Genomic DNA, 7,622 nt, shown 5'->3' on the forward strand with positions numbered 1-7,622 from the left:
AAGACAAATACTGCATGATTCTACTTACATGAGTTATCTAAAGAAGTCAAACACATGGAAACAGAAAGTATAATAGAATGTGGTCACCAGGCTGGTGAGGAGGGGAAAATGAGGAGTTGTGCAATGGGTACAGAGTTTCAGTTCTGCAAGATGAAAAAGTTCTACAGATCTGTTGCCAAAAATGTGCATATATTAACAGTCCTGTACTGCCCACTTAAAAATGGTTAAGATGGTAAACTTTATACTGTGTGTTTTGGCCACAATAAAAAACAAAACAAAAGAGAGAAAAAGCATACCCACAACATCATGATCATACCTAAAAAGATAATTATTTAATTTCATTAAATAGTCATCAAAAAAATCCCCTACTATTTCTAAAGAAAAATTCATCCACTAATATTTTGGGTTTTTAAAACATGCTCATTTTACAGTATCCTGGTTTTTCTAAACTCATATACTTTCTAGATTAAAGGGTTTTAAAGGAAAATTATTCACAAAATATTTGAACGTCTAGAAATAGATGTTAAGAATGTGAGACATTTATCTTTTCAATCAATGTAAAAAGATGGTATTTAACAGAATAGTATAGTATTGTTTTTCAAAGTAACTAAAAAATGAAAACATTAGATGAAAACCTCTAAAAAAAGAAAACTTCTATAAAGAATACAAAACAACATTAAGATGAAAAACTGAGGCACTGGGAAGATGACAATGAAGAAACCTTTTTACTATATGCTACAGCCTGAAAGTGTGTGAGGATGAAATCTGCCTGAGAATTCACCATTTCTTTTGAGTTTCTAACAGGGGTAGAAAAGCAACTTATGGTAATACCAAAAGGCTGCATTATAATTCTGTGCTTGATTTTAAGACATTATGGGATACAGATGCTCCCTGTGTATTCACAAGTCTCAGAAAGCTAATCATCATTCTGCAGATTTAGTTTCAGGCAAAGGCAAAAGTGTAGCTCTGAACAGCAGGTATAATAAACCTATATTATTAAACCATGCTACTTATAGTCCTTCTCCCTTTGGAGAATAGGAAACAACTACTTGCTCTTACTCTCCTTAGATTTAGAATAATCCTGTGAGCTGAAAATGAGCAAAAAGCTGTATTAGTCTTACTACCATATTTGTCAACATTGTCACTATTACCAGCTAATCTGTACCAGTAACCCTATCTGGCACTAAATCCTGCAAAATATCCACATGAAGTCATAAAGAACCAAACTATCTACAGTAGTCATATTTGAAGACTAGTACTAATGTAAGTCAAAGAGCCAGGCAAGTATCAGAAATGTTAAACAAGTGCCAACACCCAGATTAGAACATGCCATCTATCCATCCATTCCTGACAGCCCTACTGAACACATATTGAAACTGTTAGTCAAGAGGATGCCTTAAGAAATCTAAAACTTTTGTGATTTAAAGGACTTGAAAAACCTTCAGAAGTACCCAAGAATCTCAGACTTCAAATTCCATTAGAGTTGGGCCAGCTTTTTATATGTAACAGGGCATGCAGGCAGAATAACTGGAATGGAAAATGTGTCTAATCTAAGTATAGAGAATTAGCTTAAATTGTCTTAACTTTCATTCTTCCAGGACTTAATGACAGTGAGAAGGGAGAAGGTATTAAAAAGTAAAACCAATGAATTATAGGGCTGCTGTGTTATCAGTCCCACTCAGACTGAGTAAACACCAAACAAAGTGGATCCTAATTTGTAGAAAACATGATGCTAAAAACAGACAAACGCAGGTGTCATTCTGAGTCACCATGCAGGCCACAAGGAGTATCATCACAATGGTGTGTGGAAGAAAAACACTGCCTAAAAATGGTCCAAACTGGTTAACACCTACAGATTCTGTTCTCATCGGCAGGATTCTACTCCGTTCAACGTGCCACAACATTTAGCTAGTCCAGGAAGTACTATTTCCCAGGTAAGTTTTCAACAAAATAGCTAGGAAGGGCAGAACCGCAAGTTAGTGTGCTCTGAGAATACTGCCTGGCCGTGAGCTGCTTGTTGCTCAGGTAAATGCTTGTGGGATATCACAATCCCTCCTGGCTCACAGAGAGGCCGCAAAGGCAAACAGTGTGCCTGCACCAGTCCTCTGGATGAAGTACTCCCTGCACCAAAAAGCTGGCATTAGTGGAATCTACAAGAGGCAGAAAGAAGGACCACAGGGCTTCCCTGGTGGCGCAGTGGTTGAGAGTCCGCCTGCCGATGCAGGGGACACGGGTTCATGACCCGGTCCGGGAAGATCCCACATGCTGCGGAGCAGCTGGGCCCGTGAGCCATGGCCGCTGAGCCTGTGCGTCCAGAGCCTGTGCTCCGCAATGGGAGAGGCCACAGCAGTGAGAGGCCCACGTACCACAAAAAAAAAAAAAACAAAAAACAAACAGAAAGAAGGACCACATGAATGGGATAAACTCAGTTTCTTTTCTTTCTTTTTTTTTTTACAGCTTTATTGAGATATAATTCACAACCGTACAGTTTATTCATTTAAAGTATACAATTCAATGGTTCTTAGTATATTCAGAGTTGTGCAAAGCATCAATTTTAGAACACTTCCATTACCACAAAAAGAAACCTCATATCCATTTCCCCCCAACCCTCCCAGCCCTAGGCAACAACTAATCTACTTTCTGTCTTTACAGATATGCCTTTTCTGGACACTTCATATAAATGGAACCACAGAATATGTGATCTTTTGTGAGTGGCTTCTTTCATACAGTGTTTTCAAGGTTCATCCATGTTATAGCACGTATCAATTCTTCATTCTTCTTTATTGTTGAATAATATTCTACTACATGGACACACCATATCAGTTCTTTTCTTCACAAGCAGTAGAATCTCTTTTGCTATACAAACAAAACTACAAAAAGTACTTAGGTCCCCACATTAGTCCATAAATGCCTATTTAAGCCATATTATAGCTGAAAACTTATCATAATTGCATAATACTACGGTTTCTAGAAACATTATCAATCATCACAGTGATATCTGGATTAAAGAAATACTGAGAACGAAGCTCCTTTATAATTAAGTTAATTGCTTAAATTTTTTCCCCTGTAAATTGCAGTAGGAAGAGGAACTTGCAAGCCCTAAGGCCCGAACACCTCAGGACAAAACTACTTTTTGACTCCACCCACTTGAAGATGAACAGCAAAACGGCAAGTATACAAAGCTGGTGTCTGCAACTTCCCTCTCTTCTTGCTGGGCCCTTCATCTCTTCCCCCTATCTTTGACATTCAGTACTCTTCACCCCTCCTCCTAGTTCCAAAGAAAATAAGACCTTTTATATCTGTTGACTAATTACTGCCTCACTTTAAATTAAAATATTACATTTACATGAAAATGTTAATTAAACCAGACATTTTCTAAGACATTCTCCCAAAACCTGAAATGAGAATTAGTTTCCCTGGAAAGAACTTCTGGTAGGAACAAGCTGGTAAGTGGAGAGGTTTTTGTTTTGTTTTTACCAAGAGACCCTCTCAAATCATAGTAAACCCACCCCATGGCAAATTGAATTTAGTCAGTCCTCTCAGGGTAATGCATATCTAGGAGGACAGTGAGAGAAAATAAGGAACTGTTATTAATTTTGTTAGGCGTGATAATGGTATTATGTCTAAAGACATCCTTATCTGTTAGAAATTCATACTGAGGTATTTGGACGAAATGATGTGATACCTGAAATTTGCTTCAAAATACTTTAGTTGGAAAGAGGACATGGGGGAGGGGAGATGAAACAAAATACTGATAATTGTTGAGGGTGATAAGGTACATGAGAGTTCATTATTCTTTTCTGCTTTATGTACGTATAAAAATTTCCATAGTAAAATACTTTTTAAAAGAGAGAAACTGTTCTGTTCCTCTCAGGCAGTCTTTCATTCCTTCACTTTTCCTCCGTAACACTTACTGTTGTCACTATATATTTCTTTTTTTAAGTTAATTTTTTTTAATTTATTTATTTTATTTACTTATTTTTGGCTGTGTTGGATCTTCGTTGCTGCACGTGGGCTTTCTCTAGTTGCAGTGAGTGGGGGCTACTCTTTGTTGAGGTGCACAGGCTTCTCATTGCGGTGGCTTCTCTTGTGTGGAGCATGGGCTCTAGGCGTGCGGGCTTCAGTAGTTTGGCACACGGGCTCACTAGTTGTGGTTTGTGGGCTCTAGAGCGCTGGCTCAGTAGTTGTGGCGCACGGGCTTAGTTGCTCCGCAGCATGTGGGATCTTCCCGGACCAGGGCTCGAACCCGTGTCCCCAGCATTGGCAGGCAGATTCTTAACCATTGCGCCAACAGGGAAGCCCTAAATTAATTTTTATTGGAGTCTAGTTGCTTTACAATGTTGTGTTAGCTTCTACTGCACAGCAAAATGAACCAGCCATACATATACATATATCCCCTCCCTTTTGGATTTCCCTCCCATTTAGGACACCACAGTGCATTAAGTAGACTTCCCTGTGCTATACAGTATGTTCCACTCAGTTGTCTATTTTATACATAGTATCAGTGGTGTATATATGTCATCCCTGTCTCCCAATTCCTCCCACCACCCCCCTTTCCCCCTTGGTATCCAGACATTTGTTCTCTACATGTGTCTCTATTTCTGCTTTGCAAATAAGGTCATCTATACCATTTTTCTAGATTCCACGTATATGTGTTAAAATACGATATTTTTCTCTTTCTGACTTACTTCACTTTGTATGACACTCTCTAGGCCCAGCCACATCTCTACAAATGACCCAATTTCGTTCCTTTTTATGGCTGAGTAATACTCCAGTGTATCTATGTACCACATCTTCTTTATCCACTCCTCTGTTGATGGGCATTTAGGTTGTTTCCATGTCCTGGCTATTGTAAATAGTGCTGCTATGAACATTGGGGTGCATGTGTCTTTTTGAATTATGGTTTTCTCTGGGTATATGCCCAGTAGTGGAATTTCTGGGTCATATGGTAGTTCTATAATTAGTTTTTTAAGGAACTTTCATACTGTTCTCCATAGTGACTGTATCAATTTACATTCCCAACACTGAAAGTGGGTTCCCTTTTCTCCACACCCCCTCCAGCATTTATTGTATGTGCATTTTTTGATGATGGCCATTCTGACCAGTGTGAGGTGATACCTCATGTCACTATATATTTCTAAGATTATTTTATTAATGTTTGTCTCCCTGACTAGACTTTAAGCTGTATGAGAACCACAAAGGTGTTCCGTTTAGCTCCTTTAGAATCTCTACCACCTCACAGTTTCTGGCATGTGAGAGGCATCCAACAAATATTTATTAAGTAAATAATGGAGTCAATAAAATTAAGTCATATCATGCCCCCAGATAAATAAATACTCAATAAATAAAAAGGGGGATGGTAGAAAGTCAGGGACCTTTGGTTGAAGGAATTTAACATATTTACCTATATGTATTTACCATTTAAGTTCATATGCTTTTCTATTAAAAAATGTAGTAAAGGTGTCACAAAATAGATTTAACTTCCTCTAGATAATCCTCACTACGTTCATGTGATTACTCAGCTAAGAACTACACTCTCCACTTCATGATGTGGAAACTATAGAACTGAAAAGTTGTGAAATTTTTTCAAGGGCATAATGAACCAGATGCACAAATGAACAAAACTCAGCTCTGTCCTAATGCCTCAAGCCTCATGCTGTTCCCAAAGGAACATGATTTTATTCTCAAGAAAAAGAAAACAATAAAAATATAAAAATAAGAGTACTACATATGTTAATTCAACTTTCAGTGGCTGAGAAACTGAATAGCTAGCTGTATAACAGTCTTAGATTAAAATATTTTATTTTAGCTTCACCTAAAACAATTTCAAGGTTGAAGCACCTAATGGTAGAGGAAGTATTAAAAACATAAGGTGAGGCTTTTAGGCCATAGAGAACAGAAGGCATGACACGAGTAACCTGAAGGGCTTTTTTTTAAAGCTGGTTAAATTGAAACAGTATGGTGAGGGACAACTAACAAGAAAATTCATAAAGAAATTCATAAAGAGAATAAATACTAATACCAAGACAATGTTTAAAACACCAGCGTACCCGACTCCCAAGTTTTAAATTTATTTATCTCAAATATAATACTATAATCAAAAAAGATTTCTACTTAATCATTATCTTATATAGAAACAGCCTACTAAAATACCACTATGCCCCCAAATTCTTTTGAAATACTTAAAACCTGCATTTACCTTAATTTGGTAATAGATAATGATGCACACATTCAGGAAGGCAGAAACACCAAATGTTTCCCATTAACAGAAGCATAACTATTTGTAAAACTAATCTTAACTCAGCCAATCTGAAAGCTCTTGTACTATGGTGCCAAAAAAAGTCACAACCACACCTGTGGAGAACACTGAGAACCAAATGAGTCACAGTCTAAAAGTCTGCCACGAAATCAAATAAATAAATAGACAGTTTTAGTTAAGAAAAAACATTTAAAATATCTCAATAAACTTATTTTGAGTACAGAGTCTGGAAAGATTTTTTGTTTTTCTCTTACATAAAGGGTTACAAAGAGGTATCTGGCCTGGGTTGAATTCTAGACTGGGTTGCTCTACTGTTACTCAAGGCACAGTTACTACTGGTGGAGCTGCTACAAAGACTCAGAACGTTCCGTTTTACTTCTGTACTCTTCATATCATGGTCTGTCAATCATGCTTCCAACTTGCAGTACATCACTCATTGCAGAGTAATGATTCACACATGCTATTTCCAAACAAAAATGTAAGATTTACTTGCCCCATGACGCTTTCTTCTCAACTTTTAAAATAATTGATAAAAGCACCAGCTGAGCATGAATTCCCATCCTAAAATAATCTATCAATAGCTTTAAGCCTTTTAAGGTAAGCGGTAAAGGAATACTGTCCTCTGAATGCAGACAACACTGCAGACCCACGCGAGGCATTGATTTGTAGTTGCTTTTCCACTGGGGTGATGGATTTGCGCTCAGCTACTCACGGTGTCTACTAGGTCCCCCTGGTGACCAACAGTACATGAAGACAGTAGTAGGGTTCGAAGACAGACTGGCAGCGAAACAGAGGGTGGAACGGGAAATCATGAAAAATTAACACGCCAACAGTACACATGACATGACTGAAAATTACGTTTGCATTGTTGGGGTATCTGAGATCGGCCAAGACACTGTCCCCTTCCTTTTAAAACGCAAACATCCATCCGCCTCGCTTGGGCTTCGGAGCCCTACCTCCCATTTAAATCACGGGTGTGACGGAGAGACCGAACCAAGGGGTTCAGCCCGAGGCACATGCCGCTTCTCCAGGGTTTGGGAAAAACACTGACGTGACAAATTACCATAATTTTCTAAAATATGGAGGAATGACACACCACCTTTCCTACCACCTACTGAAGACTCAGGACAGAGTCGAGAACAGCCGCCCTGAGGGGCCCACCACGGAGGGGGGAGGAGAGCACCGGCCCAGGGAGAAGACGGCGGCACGTCCCGAGCCCAGACTGCGGAGCCCCGAACGCGAGGGGCGTAGGGTCGCACCCGGGTCACGTCCCGGAGCTCTCGGGATAAGAGGGGCGCGAGGGCGAGCCCGGGGCGGCCGACATGCGGGGGGCGGCGGGACAGCGGCTGGGGCTGCGGCGCCC

The sequence above is a fragment of the Neophocaena asiaeorientalis genome, unplaced genomic scaffold (genome assembly GCF_003031525.2).
Source record: "Neophocaena asiaeorientalis asiaeorientalis breed wild unplaced genomic scaffold, Neophocaena_asiaeorientalis_V1.1 scaffold317, whole genome shotgun sequence".
Taxonomy (NCBI): domain Eukaryota; kingdom Metazoa; phylum Chordata; class Mammalia; order Artiodactyla; family Phocoenidae; genus Neophocaena; species Neophocaena asiaeorientalis.